This window comes from Xiphophorus couchianus, chromosome 6, assembly GCF_001444195.1.
Source record: "Xiphophorus couchianus chromosome 6, X_couchianus-1.0, whole genome shotgun sequence".
In the NCBI taxonomy this organism is placed as follows: Eukaryota; Metazoa; Chordata; class Actinopteri; order Cyprinodontiformes; family Poeciliidae; genus Xiphophorus; species Xiphophorus couchianus.
Window position 1 is genome coordinate 27,863,225 of NC_040233.1, and position 17,111 is coordinate 27,880,335.

Here is a 17,111-nt window from a genome sequence, read left to right on the forward strand (position 1 = left end):
GTAGTGAAGATTTAAAGGTGTAAAGTCACACCTGCAGGATAATGAGATCAAAACTCAGAGATCAGCCGCTGGGTGTGTCCAGTAAATATTTAATCTCTATCAGTGACCCTCCTGCTCGGCGGCTGTTCTATGTTTTATAGATGAACTCCGGAGGAAGAGCCGCGGTTAGAGTCTGATTACAGCTCTATAGAAATGTGAGGCCGAGAGGAGCAGGAAGCCTCTGCGCTGCCAAACGGAGGATTTGTTCTGCGGCTCGGAGCAGCAGAGGACCGTGACTGATTAACTGGACCTCAGCGCCGCCATCGGACCGGGCCGCTGCTTAAACCCAACATGACGACAGTAACTCATCACCGGGATGTTTGCAGACACTTTGTGCAGCAGCTGAAGCTCATCGAGTTGTTTGCTGTCTTCACTTTTTACTTGTCGGTTTTTGTTTTCCATCCTGACCCGGTCCGCCTCTGAACGGGTCCAGTGACATACAGAACCAGCGAGCTGCTGCCAGGACGAGCTTTACACAGCATCGGGTTTCAGTAATTAGCAGCGTTAAAACAAAATGTTCCAGCAGCCAGAAACACACAGAGCATCAGATCCAATTCCTGCTATCGGCCCGATTAACGCTCGTTAGTCTCACATCCCGTCCTTAGCACAAAAAAAAAAAACTTTAATTAGTGAGCAGAAAACGTGACAAACATTCAAGAATCTGCTTTAAAACATAATCCTGCAGTCCGCTGACAAAGTATTGAAACCCTGTAAACGTTTTACATATTATTGAAGAGAGCGCTGCATTAGAATAATGAAGGGATTTAACGGATCTAAATAAGTTTTTTTTCCCTGTGATGTTCATTCTACTAATTAAATTCAACGGCAATCAGACTTCAGGGTGGACAGTTTGCGGCCCAAAGCGGCGCGCAGAAGAGCGTTGAGTGCAGCGTCAGGAGGAAAACCTGTCTGGATGTGGAGTCAAAGCTGAGAGGATGAGATGCGTTCACTGACTCAGACTGCTTTCATCATTTCCTGCCTTTTTTACAGTCAGATTTACTTCTGGTTTACTTTATTTCTGCTGGTGCATTATGACGTATATCTCAAGTCAATGATGTAAAAGTCGGATAAATCGCAACATGACAGGATATTATTTAGTTCTACATGGGAAGTGGGACAGATCAGACTTTTTCAGGGTGAAAAGGTCAGAATTAGACCAGTTAGGTGGATATTCATCACTTATGGGTTGGATTTAACTTCTCTGTGAATGTGGAACCTGATTTTTTCAGTATTATTTCATTTTAAATCGCTGGTACTGATCAGCGCTTTTTACCGTATTAACCAGAAACCATTTCAGCGCCGTCAGCAGAAACCGAACCAGAACAGAAATCTGTTTGCTACAGTAATCTGTTCAGAGGAAGAGGAGCGGCGTTCCGACACACGGAGCCACTTGGCAGGAGAACCGTCGACACTTTTCTCCTCCAGTCTGACAGTTTTCTGTGCGGCGCTGCCAGGACGGCCGCCTGGCTGCGGCTGCATGTGTGAATTGGATTTTCAGTGCAGCAGCAGCAGGTGGGGGAGGGGGGAGGCGGGTGCTGCAGCTTCACATCGCTGTCCATCAGAGGTGAGATGTTCACCAATATGTTCCCAATGTGTTGTCAGGAGCAACGCGGTGATTACCAGGTCGGCGCGGTGTGATGATGACTGCTGCAGATTAGATCAGATCTCATAAATCAGATTTACAGAATGTGAACGCAGCACAGCGACTCGTGAACAACACGCCTCGCTCATTTCAGCTCTGCGTCCCGGTCCAAAACATCACGGTAAAGAAATCACACAAATACCGCACCAACAGCAAACATTATATTCAGCACAAAACATTCATCATGGCGCCTCCATGGTCCTAATTTAATAAAAACGTTCAGTTTTACTTCCACAGAATCCCACTTATTATTCTTAAAAATGTAATTAAAGACCTCTCAGCTAATCAGAAGATGAAATGTTTTAAATGGGTCAGCTTCTTTATTTTACTGTTTTCAACTGGAAAATAACAGAAGCTCCAACTAACTGGATCCAGCTCCAGTTAGTGAATCAGGTGAATGACATCCAGCACCTACAGACATTTATAAAAGAACTGGTCTCCTGAAACCCAGCAGAACACCTTAGCGGCAAATTAAAGTTGGCGTTCCCGCCCAACATCAGTGTTGAACCTCACAGATGTTCCCATTAACACGTGCTAACCTTGTGGACAGTTTGCAGAACGCAGGCTAACTGAGTAAATATCTCAGAACCTCTGCTGATGCAGTGAACATGTTGGTTCTGTTTTATTGTTAGTAACTGCTCAGTATTCAGCTCAGTCTGTGCAAAAACACAAAATCTGACCAAGTATTTCTAGTTTCAAGTGAAAATATCTTGAAATAAGACAAAACTAACTTGCAAGCAACTTTTCATCAAGATATGGGAGCTTGTTTTAGTAAATAATTTCTTAATGCTAGTTACAGTGCCAGACTATTTTTCTTATAAGACATATTGAACCAATATTCAAGAATTATAACTTTAAAGACTTCTATATCTTACTAAGAAGTTACTTGTGAGTTAGTTTTGTCCTATTTTAGCCCAACACTAATCCTAGGTGTACTAAGATGTAAGTATGAGAAACTAGACCAAAATTCTTGGTAAGATTGAGAGTTTTTTTAAGTGCAGCTCAGCCTGAATGCTCTCCTGTTACAACATTGTTATAACATCATTTTATTCACACAGAAAGCAGGAATAAAAGAGGAAAGGTGAAGTTTGTTTAGCTCTGTGGGCATGGCTATAAAAACATGTTTGATTCCTCACGGCTGAGGCGAGCGCAGCCCGAATTTACAGGCTGCAGTGAACGCGCCATCCTGCCCCGCTGCAGTAAATCAGCTGCAGCCAGCTGATGCATGGACTCCGCTCCGGTAATCCTTCCTTCACGCAGGTTGTGCTGCTCCACCCCGAGAAATATCATTTACGTCAGCGAGGAAGTATTCATCTGCAGAATGCTTACAGGGAAACAAAAGAGGCAACATCCAGTTTTACAAATGAGGCGCGACGCAGAGAGAAGTTAACATCCAGCAGAACAGGAGAAACGTTCACCAGAGCAACACGAGAATCCGTCCCAACACAACAGAAGAAAACAAGAAAAGGTGAAGACGCCAGTGAAGCTTCTTCCTGTGAAAACAGGCGTCAAATGTTTGTGCAGCAAAAAATGTATTTTGTGCTGCTATAATTCTAAAGATATTAACAAATGTTTCCAGAGGTCATCAGAGGTCAACCTGCCACTTCACATTTACAATTTTAAACTAAATATGGTCAGTCAGCTGTCCTACATTTGTGCAACAAAAGTTTTTACTTGTGCCATTATATGTTGTAACCAGATATAACCGGAGATCCGCCTGCATTTATATTCACTAAATACAACAAAACTGGTGAAAATTTATTGTGCTGGTTTGTAAGATAAACTTTAGCAGTACAGTTGATTGACATCCAATTTGTTTGTTTTTTTTATTAAGTGGGAGAGACTAGTTGACCTTTGATGACCTCTAAACATATCTGGAAACATTTATTAGTTTCTTCAAAGTAACAGCAGCGCAAACATTTGAAATGTTTGACACCATATTTGTTTAAGTCAGATCTCTACAGAACCTCTGACCTTCCTGCTGTTTCTGGTCAAAAATTAAATTCTCTGTTAGTGGAAAATGACTCAGCATTCTGCTCCCAATAAAACACACACACCCCTACACACACACACACACACACACACACACACACACTCTCTACAAATGTTTCCATTTCAGTTTTTTACCAAACACATCTATTTCGATCCGGTTGAAAAATCAACTGATCTTAGCACAAATTTTTTTCCCAAAGACTTTTTTCTAAATTGCCGTGTTTCCAATAGTCAAAATCATTTTCACAATTTCAATTTGCATAGCTACATGGGTAATGGAAAGGCAGCTACCATGGAGAATCCATTGTGATAGATTATAGAAGATGGAGGGAAACCCGGTTGTATAATTCGAGGCTTGAGTTTTTGAAGCTACTGAAAGGTTTGATGATATCAATCAAGCTTCTGCAGTGACATAAATGAAACCTTTAAAGTTTCTGGAATCGGTCAGTGTTTGCCTGTTGTTGCATAATTAGAGGGCGGACAGACACTTTCTGCAGAGTTTTATTCTGAGCAGGCTGTTCGCTAGTCTGAATCTCATAATTTAGACACTGACACAAAACAGAGCCACAACTAAACGTTCCTTAAAGCAGGATCTGCAGTTAACCATGAAGCTTCACATCTTCGCCTACAAACTGCAGATCTGAAACTGTTTCTGTGCCTCTTCTCTCCATCCCTTTGTATGTTTCCTTTACTTCCTGATTTGCTGGTTTGATCAATAACATTCAATAACATTCAGCGGAAAGCCGAGCCGATCTGCAGGGAAAACAGGAAACCAGGCAGTGATGCTCTGCCGAAACCCCCAGCTGCCTCTCCGGCTGGTTCCAATACTGGGACACCAAGCTGCTGCAAATACCACAGTTAACTTTTCAAATGGAAATAATTCATAACCATTCTTTAACTATGAAGGGAAATGTGTTCAGCTAGTCACCACAGGTCATCGGGTCACTTCTGATGGAGTGGTTGGATGAGAGCAGACGTCCACTGGTCCTCACTGTGACGTTTTCCAGAGCTGATGGTTTTGCTGCTGCCGCGATGCGATCACATGTGACAGATAGTTGTTGCTGTGCAACAGCAGGGTGCCAGCCTGCGCTCAGCCCCAGGACAGCCTGCTGTGAGTGTGGTCATGTCACTGCCATGCAACAAAACGCTGCGGTTCAGCGCCGAGCGCCGCCGAATCTGCTCACCGAGTCAGGACTTCATCCGATCTGTTTTCTGTCCTGTTCTGACTGCAAAGCTGCTACAAGTAGCGTTGATCTGTTGATCTGCAAACATTTATTTGGGCTTGTTGGAACTTCTGTAGTTTTTTTAAATGAACAACAGATCATATTTTAGTTGAAACAACGTAGCTCCAAATAAATCTGGTTCTCCTCATTCTCAGCTTAATCTGATGGACTAGGCGCCTCTGATTTTCAGCCGGCTGTGCCAAACACAAACACCATTCTCTTCTTTCTCTGTATACCTGATGTTGTTTTGCACTATTTTAAACAGATAACCGCGATCCAACATTAATCTAGTTAAACGGTGACCCGAGCTGCTGGCCGTCGGCCCGGCTGTCTGGATAGATTACTGCTTGGAGGTAATCCCGTCTGAAAATCGTTCTTAGTGTGAAGAGTGAGCTGGAAATCGCCGCCACTCTGAGCTTAAAAGCTCTCAATATGTTCTCAGGTTTAACCAGGGCAAATGTTGCACATCAGACTCATATTTCACACAGTATTTGTGGATAAATGAAGAGGGAAGTTGTGTCCGGAGGAACGGACGGCCTCATGTTTGTCAGACAATACTTTAGTGAATAAAAGGGGATTTTAAAGCTTAATAAACATCATCCAAAGCTGCAAATCCAGGTTACCTTGTGAATATATTAGTTTATAATCATGGATAAATCATAATTTAGATGACAATGGGGAAATAAAAAAGTAAAAGTTGTATTACTGAACATCTCCGTCCCTAAAGAGAAAGAAATCTAAGATGGCCCCTTAAATTTATGCAACAACAGGCTTTATTTGAGAAACATTTATTTCAGATGTAAAAACAATACAGTAAAAATATTGTAAGCTGTTTAATGTTCATAAATAACTACTAAATATTCTCACACCGACGTCGCCATGCTGTTTACACTGCAATGCAACCTGGGTAGATGACGTATGCTAGGTGGTACAACGCTAGCTCTGTCCAGCCAGCACAGTAAGTTCTGCATCGTTCAGCCGCTTCGATTTGAACCAGAACACGTTTAAATGACGAAGGAAAATGAAGATGAAGAGAACCAAAAGGATGAAGAGGAGCGACTCAGCTGAAGAAGACGGTATTTGTGCTGCTGTTACCTGGAAATGCTAACCTGGAGAGCATGTGCTGCAGAAAGCTCCAGTTTCTAACCGAAGCTGTTTACTGTTAGCATCAAGATCAAAACATTTACTCAGATATACCAGGATGGAGACTCTAACTTTACACGCCCATCTATTATCTTTCAGTTTGGTTTTTTGTGTTAGTTCCTGCTACTGGTTGTAGCTTTAGCTTATGGTGTTAGCTTCTGCAAATAGTATTAGCTCCTGCTCTCAGCGTTAGCTTCTGCTACTGGTGTTAGCTTATGCTAATGGTGCTAGCTCTAGCTACTATGGAGTCTGTTATAACCTGCCTGCATCATCAGGCTCACTGTGCAGGTGAAAACATGATGATAGTGGAGATACACAATACCAGTGTTGTATAGTAACGAAGTAAAAATACTTCACTACTTTACTTAAGTATATTTTGGAGTACTTCATACTTTCCTCGAGTATGAAAATTTTTGATGACTTTCACTTTTACTTCACTACATTTCCGAACTTAATTGCGTACTTTTACTCCGATACATTTTCAATGTGTGGTTTAGTTACTCGTTACAAAAAAGCGCGAGAGAGAAACGCAAGTGTTTTGACCCCACCTACTGATTAGCAAGTAGCAAGCAGGCTACCGAACAAAGTCCGTAGCCTACTTGCCTGGGCTTGTTCATCACCACCAATAGGATACACCTGTTTCGCTTCTCCCATTAAACACAAAGCAAGTCTCGCAATCAGCAGCAGCCACATGGAGGAGGAGACGGAGACCACAACGACTGCAACTACGTCGGACACGGCTCCAGGGGAACCACCAGCTGGTGATGAGAGCCCATGGCCTTATTTAAACACAATATACTCTTTCGTGGGTGTTAAAGATTCGTCGTACCGCATGCAGTTTATGTTATTCCTGCCCGAAGATGTGGAAATTCTATCTTACAAAAACTCCCCGTCCAACTTGAAGAAACACATCGAGGTAACGTCTTATGAAATGGCTATAATCCTCCTGTTTCAGTAACTATAGCTTGGTCACTAGACACTACTGTATTGTGAAACGTTGACCATAAATGAACTTTGTTTGGCATTGTTTCAGTTCCATACGTGGTGTATTTAGCTTAGGCCTAATGTTGACTGTAGCAGGCTACCTAGACTCTGTTCAAGGGGGACAGAAGCCATAGCGATAGCAATTTAGACTAAATTTAACGAATATAGGAAAGGCATGCAAGTTCAAAACCAGGTTTACAGATGCCAATAAGCTGCATTTCCCTCCCAGTTCTTTTTTTCTTTTGCATAATGAACAGTTGTGTGCACCACCTACTGACTGTAGCATTGACTGATTCACTGATTTGTGAAGTAGAGTAATCGTAACAGATCTTTTTCTTCATGTTGGCCGCATTTTCTGTACTATTTATTTTTCTCATTTTCAGCACTGACCTTACTTGAAGGGAAAACTTAAGGCTTACAAAAACTTTGTATTTTCTGTCCTGGAGGGTTTACTAAGAAGCTGGTTCAGTTGTAAAGCAGGTTAAGTTAACCTTGTGCTATAGGTAAAGCACCTAATTTTCTTAACTAAATGATGCCTGCAGGTATATCTATTAGCAGGTTTAATTTTGCCTGCACTTGGTTGGGTACATTATTTTAAGTGTATTTGACAAGTTTACCAAAATATAAAAAATGTCATTCAAACTGCATTTGCTTTGTTTTACTTTTTACTTGTACTTTTCATTACATTACTTGAGTACATCCATTTTTACAGTAATTTCCATACTTAAGTACAAGAAGTTTCAGATACTTTAAGACTTTAACTCAAGTAACATTTCAGTCAGTGACTTGGACTTTTACCAAAGTCATATTTTGGAGAGGTACTTATACTTTTACTTGACTCTGAGATTTCAGTACTTTATACAACACTGCACAATACTGAAGTGATTTAGAGTTTTGTGAATTTGTTATATCTGGATTCTCTGGTTTTCTGCGCCGCTAAAAATAAAAACACTGCAACCCTCCTGCAGACAGAGGAACTGTTTGTGTCACATGAAGCCACAGGGACTCTAACTTGGTCTGCTCACCAACACATGATGCTGAACATGGTCAGCGAAGTCATAAACCAGCCATGTGTCATCCTCAATCTGTTTCTGCTCGTTAGCCGGCTTGTTGACCTTTGCAGAGCAGCCAGGTGAGGTCCACAGGTCCAACACCGTCAGCTAGCAATGAGCTGGAGCTAATCGATACGCCTCGTCCTTCAGCCAGAGCCAGTCACTTCTAACGCCTGATTCATCCTGTGGGGGAAACATGCAATCATCTGATTCTGGACATTTTATGTCCATTGAATGATGGACGTGTGTCAACTGAACAATGAAAGTAAAAAAAAAGGTCAAAACAACAAGCAGCCCAATCATGACCTAAAAACCTCAACTCAGACAACTTTATTAATCCCAGTGGGAAACTCAGTTGTAGCCTACCAGTCCACACATTCACTTCTAACAAAAATGATTGACTAATTAAACATAAACACAGCATAAGCACCAAACACAGGAAACAACTTAAAAACAAAACAAAAGACGCTCACCATAAATGGAGCATTAAAATTTGCTGCAGTCCTGAATGCGTCATGAAAGCGTTGAAGTGCTGACGCTCTGCCTGCATCAGGTGCATCAGGGGAAAAACTTAAACTAGTTTACCCAATTCATGTCCAGAAGCTCTTATTGGAGAATGTATTTGTGTCCTGCTCACCGGCAGAGACACAATGAGCTGTAATTAGGTTCTGTCAGCAGTTCAGTTCAGAGAGGAAGACGTCATGGCTTTCATTGAGATGAATGTGTTTCTGGCCGGCTGATAATAGACAAAGAGAACTGCTGAGTCAACATTCAGGAAGAAAATGAGAATGACTTCCAGGTAACTTTCTTTGGAGGTCGGTCGACGGCACTGGAGGGAAGCTGGAGCGTTTAAATTCACATTCAAGTTCCAACAAAAGCTCTGAAAGGAAGAACAAGGTAAGAACGTCCTCTTGATTCCCTCCGGCTTCAGGACTGACGGCGGTGCAGAGAGGTGATTTATCTGGTCCATACGCTCCTCTGGCACTCACAGTCCACAAAAAGCTTTAAGAGCCCAGAAGAGAGGAGGAAATGAGGTGCTGCGAGGGCTCCTGTTCATCACCTTTACAGCCCAGCCGCTGGGCCGTAAATCCTCCAGACAGACCATTTCGTTTGGTCTCAGAGGTCAAGGTCGCGGGAACAGACCAGGTGACCAACGGTGAGTCTAACGCCTCGCTGCAGTTCAGCAGAACACATTGGAACATCATTTGGTCGGTTTGTAGAGAGTAAAGAAAGCTGCCGGTGCCTCCATCACACCAAATGTTCCTAATATATAAATCTAACTCGTTTTCATTAAAGTTTTAAATCAATTAACTGCAGTCTGTCATTTATTAATCACATGTAATTGAAAACCAAACAAAATAAGCAACATTCTAAATTTAAAACCCCTTTTTGCTGCTGAATTACTCAGCAAATAGACATAAGAGCTAAAAACAAAAATATTTACAGTTTTTAATCTGATATTTAGGTCATTAAACCAGATTGGTCTAAAGTCTTAATCTAGTCATTCAGCTTTCCAGAGTTTCATGGAGCTTCTTTAAAAATGTGGACTGCAGACATTAGCGTTAGCTGCTACATGGTTAGCACTGAGATGCTACTTTAGGCTAACATAGCTTCTCTGAAAGGCTAAATGCTTTTAGCACAACTTCAACACAACAAAAGTCTTTTCCAATCAGATTGTTTAGAAACAGAAATTAAACCTCCTATGAGCTGAAACAGTTTAGTCATCTATCACTGCTGTTAGCAACCGCAGCTATGTGTTCATGAGCGTACCAGAAACACAACACAAAGGTTTCCACTTTCAAACCAAACTGCAAATAACTGCATTAAAATATATGTAATTAATTAATCACAACTAATAAGTCACATCTCTGGTCCTAATTATAACTTATTTAAACTGAATTTATTGTCGTTAAGAATGAATGTTGACGTTGGACTCTATCTGGTCCACCATGCAGGCCGGAAACAGATCTACTGGGTTTACATACAGTAATCCAGTTTCTATCAGGCACTCAGGACAGCTGCTGCAGAGCGACTGGAGCTCTCACATGTTGTTGAAAAAGTCACCAATAACAGAAAAACGGCTCCAGGTTTGGCAGCAGTCACAAAGTCGACAGAGTGGCACCACGAACCAGAATGATTAGTAGTAAAGTAAAGATTGGTCGCCACTGGTGTTAATGATTCAACACATGAATAAATCATCAAAAGAAGCTTCACCAAGCACACAATCAACCAATCGACCTTTGACCTGTAGACTCTGAGAGGAATCAGGCTGTAGAGGAGGAATGGTCTGAACGCTCTAAACTTCTGAAACTTCTTCCACTAAGTAAATGCAGCAGAATTAAAAGTTTGCCTTAACTTAGAGGATGGCAGGAACACAGCATAAGATCGGCGCGTACCAACATGAGGTTCTGGCACAACAGTTTGCAGCGTTTTAATGCCAGATTGTCCTCCACAGTTGCTGCGCCAACAAAGCCCACCAGCCGGCTGCTTTCCCCTCCAGCTGGACTTCTCCGTATCTCCGCTGAAAGCCCCGCCGATGCAGGCGTCACTCTTACATAATCAGCAAATGATCTGGAAGAAGCTTTAAGTTATTTCTCAGCCTAACAACTTGCCCTGTTCTCACTGAAAAACTGAATCTTCTGGAGAAGCTGGGGAGTAATTTCACCAGGTATAAAAAGTGTTTACTTCCTGATGTCATTTCCTGTCTTCACCCATGAGATATGTATGAAGACGATGGACGAATGAAGCTTTCAGACTCTGGTAATTCTTGAAGTCTGGGAGGTCGCGGGCAGAAATGTCACTGGGAAACTCGGCCTTTTAAAGCACAGAAAGCTCCGTCTCTGAGATGTCATTAAATATTAAGAGCGACTGAGTGCCGTGTCTGGTAACAGTGAGATTGTCTGAGATCAACCGCATGAAACGGGTGAGATGGAGGAGGCGGAGGGTGAGAGAGAGGTGAGAAGGACGGAGCTGGAGCTTCTTCCCTCCCAGGGGAGCCGCTTTCATCGGGCCGAGGCAGCGAGCCGCCGGGCCGGCTGGCCGATCGCCGATGAAGCGTCGCCACGCAGGGAAGAGAGTTTCAACATAAACGCAACCGAGCGAAACGTTGCCTGGACAGGCAACGGCTCCATAAAGGTCAATCTGACTCCAGTGAGCAGAAACTGCCAAGATCCACATGGCTGCCGAGTTCCTGAGCGGTACCGAACGGTTAGGGAAGCAGAAACTGAGCAGCAGCTGAGGGACGACCAATAAGAGGTCCAAAACACCAAACAGACCAGAACCAGACAGACCAGAACCAAACAGACCAGAACCAAACGGACCAGAACCAAACAAGCAACACCCAAATGAGTCTGGACTCAATGGTGGTCAACATGAGTAACATTAGCGGCTCATTAATTCAGATTTCCAGAAACTGGACCAGAAAACCCAGGAATGTTGAAAAACTCACTTCAACAAACTCCTGAAACCGAACCAGAGTTCACTTTAACTGAACAGGGACGGAGGTAAGTAGGAGGACCAAGACTGAGTTTTTTGGTTCGAATACACATTCACACCTCACCCAACCGAACCAGACTTCCCAGACAAATGGACCGGAGTTGGATTAAAGCGGACTGAACAGGGCTGGTGCGAATGCAGCCTAAGAAAACTTTTATGCTGAACTCCTGTTGTATTTTGATGAGGCATTAAAAAGAGTTACAAAAACCATTTCAACCTTATGAAAGCTGAGGTGATGTGAAACATTTTCTCTGCTAGTTTGGTCTGGAGCCAAGATGAAACACATAAAGGAACCACAGCAACACATCGTCTCCATGCGGAGATAAAACAGACGGAGACGTGAGAACTTTTACATTTAGAGTAAATAATTCATTTCCCATCTTCAAACGAGGCTTCCTTGATCAGCTGCGGTTGTTGGTGCAAACAGCTTCAGGAGGAAATCTCTGAAGACGTGAGCCGTGCCGAAATGTGACGCCTGTTCAAAGCAAACGTCACTGAACAGACGTTAAAAAAACCCGTTTGATTGGCTGCAAGAGGCGAACAGGAAGCTGTTAGAATGCTAAAATCTACAACACCCTCCTCTCCTGAGGGCTTGCTGAAGGCAACAAGATTGAAAACACACACACCCACACACACACGCGTGTTGTCTCCGTGTCAAATCCACACTTGGCTTTTTTGTGTTATTTTCCCGCCTTTATCTCCTCAGTGCAGCCGACGCTCCGGTAAGCCCGGTTTGACCTTGAACGAGGAAACGAGAAGTACAGCTAATCAATGCGCACACAGCTCAGGGTGTGTGTGAGGAGAATACACACTGTCACTAGTGCCTTCATGATGCTAATGCCGTACTAGCATTCACACAGGCTCCTCTTACTGACCAGAACAACCTCATCGCTGTCTAATAGCAGAGAGGAGAACCAGCAAACGAGAAGCAAGGAGGAGAGAGCAGGCAGTATTAACAAGGGATGCGGCTCTCTGCACAGGGCGGCATTTTGCCAGGGAGCGGCAGGAGAACAGACTGTCAGTTCCAGAAACCACACAACAAAAAAGCTTCATGAAAGCACATACAGTCAGTGAGACCCCACTGGACCAGCAAAGAGTAAAAGAACTCCTGATTTTTGGAAAAATATATTCTTAAGATGTTTTCACACCTGATAGTCCAGCAGACTCTGTTTGATTTGAAACCAAACTTCGTCATCTGCTCCATCTGCAGCTGCTGTGGTTCTCCTTCTCTCTGCTCTGAATCAAGCCAACCAAACCCTTTGAGCAACCTGTTCCCCTCCTGGCCTGTGGGGGTGCTGCACCAAGGAAATGACACAAAACCTCTGAAGAAGACTCTGAGTGCAACTTCCTTCTTCATGAATGTAGTGGCGTCAGATTTTAGCGATTGTAGGACTTGTCTTTTGTCTGTAGTAAAAGACGAGTCATTTCTCCTGCTAGCGCTAGGCTTGTTTACCCAGAATGCCCTGCGCAGTAGTCCACTTCCTGCTTTTGGAGTGGTCTCTGATCCGCTTGGTGTTCACATATGCTTTCAAACCGAACCAGAGTTCACTTTAACTGAACCCAGAGGGGGTTTAGTAGGCGGACCAGAGTTTCCTTTTGATCCAAGGCAAACGAACAGCATAAAGTAGCACAATGTCTGATGCATCCCTGTTTCTGAGATCTGAAACAATAACATGTGAGTCTGTCCTCTCAACCCGCTGCAGTCCTGGCTGCAAAACCTTCATCCTGTCCTTCAGCAAACACAGTTAATGAGCGCAGATTAACTCTGTTCGAGTCCGGGATGTTTCAGTCTTCCTGACTCCACGCGTTCAGCCTGAGCTGTCCTAATCCCACCGCCGCCGCTGCATCTGCAGCCACACCTGTCCCACTACAGCCACACCTGTCCCACTGCAGCCACACCTGTCCCACTACAGCCACACCTGTCCCACTGCAGCCACACCTGTCCCACTACAGCCACACCTGTCCCACTGCAGCCACACCTGTCCCACTGCAGGGACAGGTGGGCTGAAGGTAAAACATCCTCCCCCCTGCAGAGCTTACAGCAGGTTAGTGGAGACACAAGCAAAGACGTATCTCAGCCCGGCTGGATGCTAATTAATGCTCTCATCAGCCAGCGCTCCCACAGATCACCGACTTATGCAAAACATGACTTTAATTATGATATCAGCAGGCAGGCGTCTGTCAGCCATGACAAACTCAGCCCTGGGAAGGAGACCTTTACCGATAGACTCTCAGTTACATGTTTGCAATCATCTTCATTTAACATCTAGGTTAAACTTTCTTCTTGTTCCACTTATTTTTCCTGCTCTGGTAAATTCAGACTTACTGTAAACAAAATAATAATAACGATCATTTAGATTTAGAATTCCTAAAATGTCAAGAGATGCTGCAGAGTTTCCATCATAAAACTCCAGTTTTCCGTGTAAAAGCTTAATGTTCAGGCAGAAAGAGGAAAAAGCTTCTCTGCTGCAGTCTTTGGTTTAGTTTGGTTTAGTTTTCAGACGTTCCCCCTCAGTCCCAACGCAGACATAGTCAAACCTTTTTAATTTTTCTCTCCATTAAGCCGTGATGAAGAGATAATTAGAGGTTTTTACTGTTAAAGATAAATTTCTCCGTTAAGGTACTGAAACCTGAGCTCAGATAAACCTGAGTTCCAGTAAGTGCCAGAGATTTGACTGTTTGTTGTGTGAGCAGTGCAGCATGCAGTCGGCTGCAGCACATCTGCTGCAGCTTCAGACTGAGGACCGGCATCATGCAGTGTGAAGCTGCAGCGCTCCCGGCTGCACTGAGCATGCTCAGTGAGTCTTACTGTGGGCGGCATCGTGAGGAGCCCAGCAGAAATCTGTCAGGTATTCCTGGAGTTCCCCTGATGCCTGTGAGCTGCGTCAACACAGGAGCTGAAAATAAGTCCTGGCTGCAAACTGACACGGTTTTTTTTACCGGTTCTGCTGCGAATAAAAAGATTACAAATGAATTTATTATATGACTAAGATAAACTCGTCTGACCTGATGTAAAACTTCATTTGCTTTACATTCTGCAACAAGGTAAAACTGCAAACATGAACATTATGTTGGGGTACTGTCCACATTCACTGGCACCTCTGGTAAAACAAAAAAAACCTTAAATATTAAATCTGTTTTATTTTCGTGGTGTAATCTAATACTGGAAGTTTCAGAAAAATCCAACCTGTAGTTTGAGAACAGAGGTGATTAAAATCCCACATTAAGAAGAAACCATTGGCTCTCCCAACACTTTCTCTAAAATAAAAATAATTAAAGCATTTTAAAGTTTAAAGCTGATCACAGCGTCTGTGACTTTCTGTAAGTAAATCTGCAGCACAGAACTCATCATACTGTCACCAGAACCTAACATTACATAGATGCTCACAACTATTTCTGTTGTTTTTTGTTATCAAAGAAAATTGATTTTTGCACAAAATTTGCCAATATTTATCCCAGATGAATATTTTTGTTGGATTGACAGAAACCATATTTATTTTTATTACTTCTCAAGATGGCCATAAATAGCTGCCATGGAAAATTATTTTTTGCACTAAAATTACCAACCAGATAAATGTGTATAGTGTCAAATCATAACCTACATACTTTGAACCATAGAAATCATTAAATATGTTCTTCATCTTACATTTCCTTTTTATGGTGGACATTTTTCAAAATGGCCGCCATGGTAGGAAAGGAGAAAATAGGTTTGGAGTGCGTGCCGTGGTGGCGTAGTGGTTAGCGCGACCCGTATTTGGAGGCCTTGAGTCCTCGACGCAGCCGTCGCGGGTTCGACTCCCGGACCTGACGTTATTTGCCGCATGTCTTCCTCCCTCTCCTTCCCCGTTTCCTGTCAGCCTACTGTCATATAAGGGGCATATAAATACCCCCTGGAGGGGTAAAAAAAAAAAGGTTTGGACTAAAATTGACAGTGTGAGCACAACAAAGCAAACATTAGGTTCACTAGTTCACTGAACAAGAATCTTTGAGCTAAATTAGCAGAAGCTAACGCCAAACCGCTAACATATAAAAACATTACAGAAGTTATTGCTTAACCACTAAACAGATATAAAAAACGTAGCACAAGCTAACGCTAACCATTAAGATGACAGTCAGTCTGTCTCACTGGTGTGAAACAGCAAAGTTCTCAGTTTCTGATTTTGTTACTTTAACGTTTTATAAATATTATGACCAAAGTTGAAAATGTACGACGTGACAAAGTTCATCCACGTCATTAAAATGGGAAACATTTTATTACAATAATTGGTTTAAAAGGCTCAAAAATCCTGAAATTCAGTTGCTAAAGGGAAATATGAAAACAAGACCTGATGGGTGAGGATACATATTTTTATGTCTTTATACACATTTGAAAGATTTTTACAGTAATAATTTGCACTGTTGGTCCAAAGAAAACATCCAGGTCTGACTGAAATCTCCTGGACTCTGTGGGATGATGATCGACGGTGCAGTGAATCCAAATGGTACGATCCTTCCTTACTCTTTGTTTTTCTGCTGAATTGCACATTAAATACGTTGCAGCTCAGGTAGAAAGTTTGGTCTCTGTTTTATAAAACAAGCAGCTGACCCTCCTACCAGGGCCTGTAAGCCTTTTAGACCCTCTCTATGTGAGTTATTGCAGAATCCCGGCATTGATTTTGGTATTCTCAGCATCGTGGGTCGTGTTTCCAGCTGCTTTTGTCTCCGTTTATACTGATGTCTGATCCATCAGGGCTCCAGATTAAATTTAGACCCATTTTGCGACCGCTCCTGGAGAGAGCGCGGTTAATCTCATGAGAGAGAGAGAGAACATTCGGGTCCACGCAGACTGATTTGTTACAGATTCCTCTCGACAATAAGAGGAGGAATCAGCCGGTGTTATCAAGCTGCAAAAGGCAAAAACCAATTCCACAGCAGACATAACTCCAGCTGAGATATTAGAGGCAGAATGAATGCTGCTGTTATCAGCGTGTCTGAGGCTTACATTGGACCAGCTAACAGCTTCTCCAAGAACGCTATCCACTAATTGATCTGCAGAAGATGCCGAACTTACAAAAAAATGCAAGCTGAGTCTGTGAGTCGAAGGTGTTAAAAAAGAGCAAAGTTTCTAAAGATGAACAATCAGTGTGGCTGATTGAATCACAGCCGCGCTGTCAGGCAACTGGTGAGATTTTCACCTTTAAGAGAGAAAATCCAAACAAAGTTGAGAACCAGCCTCCAGTCCACTGATGCTGCAACAACCACTGAGCAATCGTGAACATTTTTATTCCTTCGCTTCATTTCAGAACATCAGGAAGCTCCGTGTTGATGGATACTCTGCCGCTCCGTCAAAACTTTTCTATCCAGAGTTTTAGGAAGTCCTGATCATTGTTGGAGCTTCTGTACAAATATGGACGCTGACGTTAGCGTTCGCTGCTACACGTTTAGCACTGAGATGCTATTTTGGGCTAGCAAAGCTTCCCTGCTAGGCTAACTCCTTCTAGCACAACAATACTCTTTTCCAGCATCCAATCAGATCATTTTATGGTTTTTAACAGTTAAAAT

The 17,111-nt window shown here is 42.9% G+C and overlaps 1 protein-coding gene across 3 annotated transcripts in view; it reads right to left on the reverse strand.

Annotated features, from left to right (window-relative positions):
* adcy8 (adenylate cyclase 8 (brain)) overlaps positions 1-17,111 on the reverse strand; it is an 86,501-nt gene that overhangs the window by 55,825 nt on the left and 13,565 nt on the right. The gene's annotated exons all lie outside the window — the stretch shown is intronic.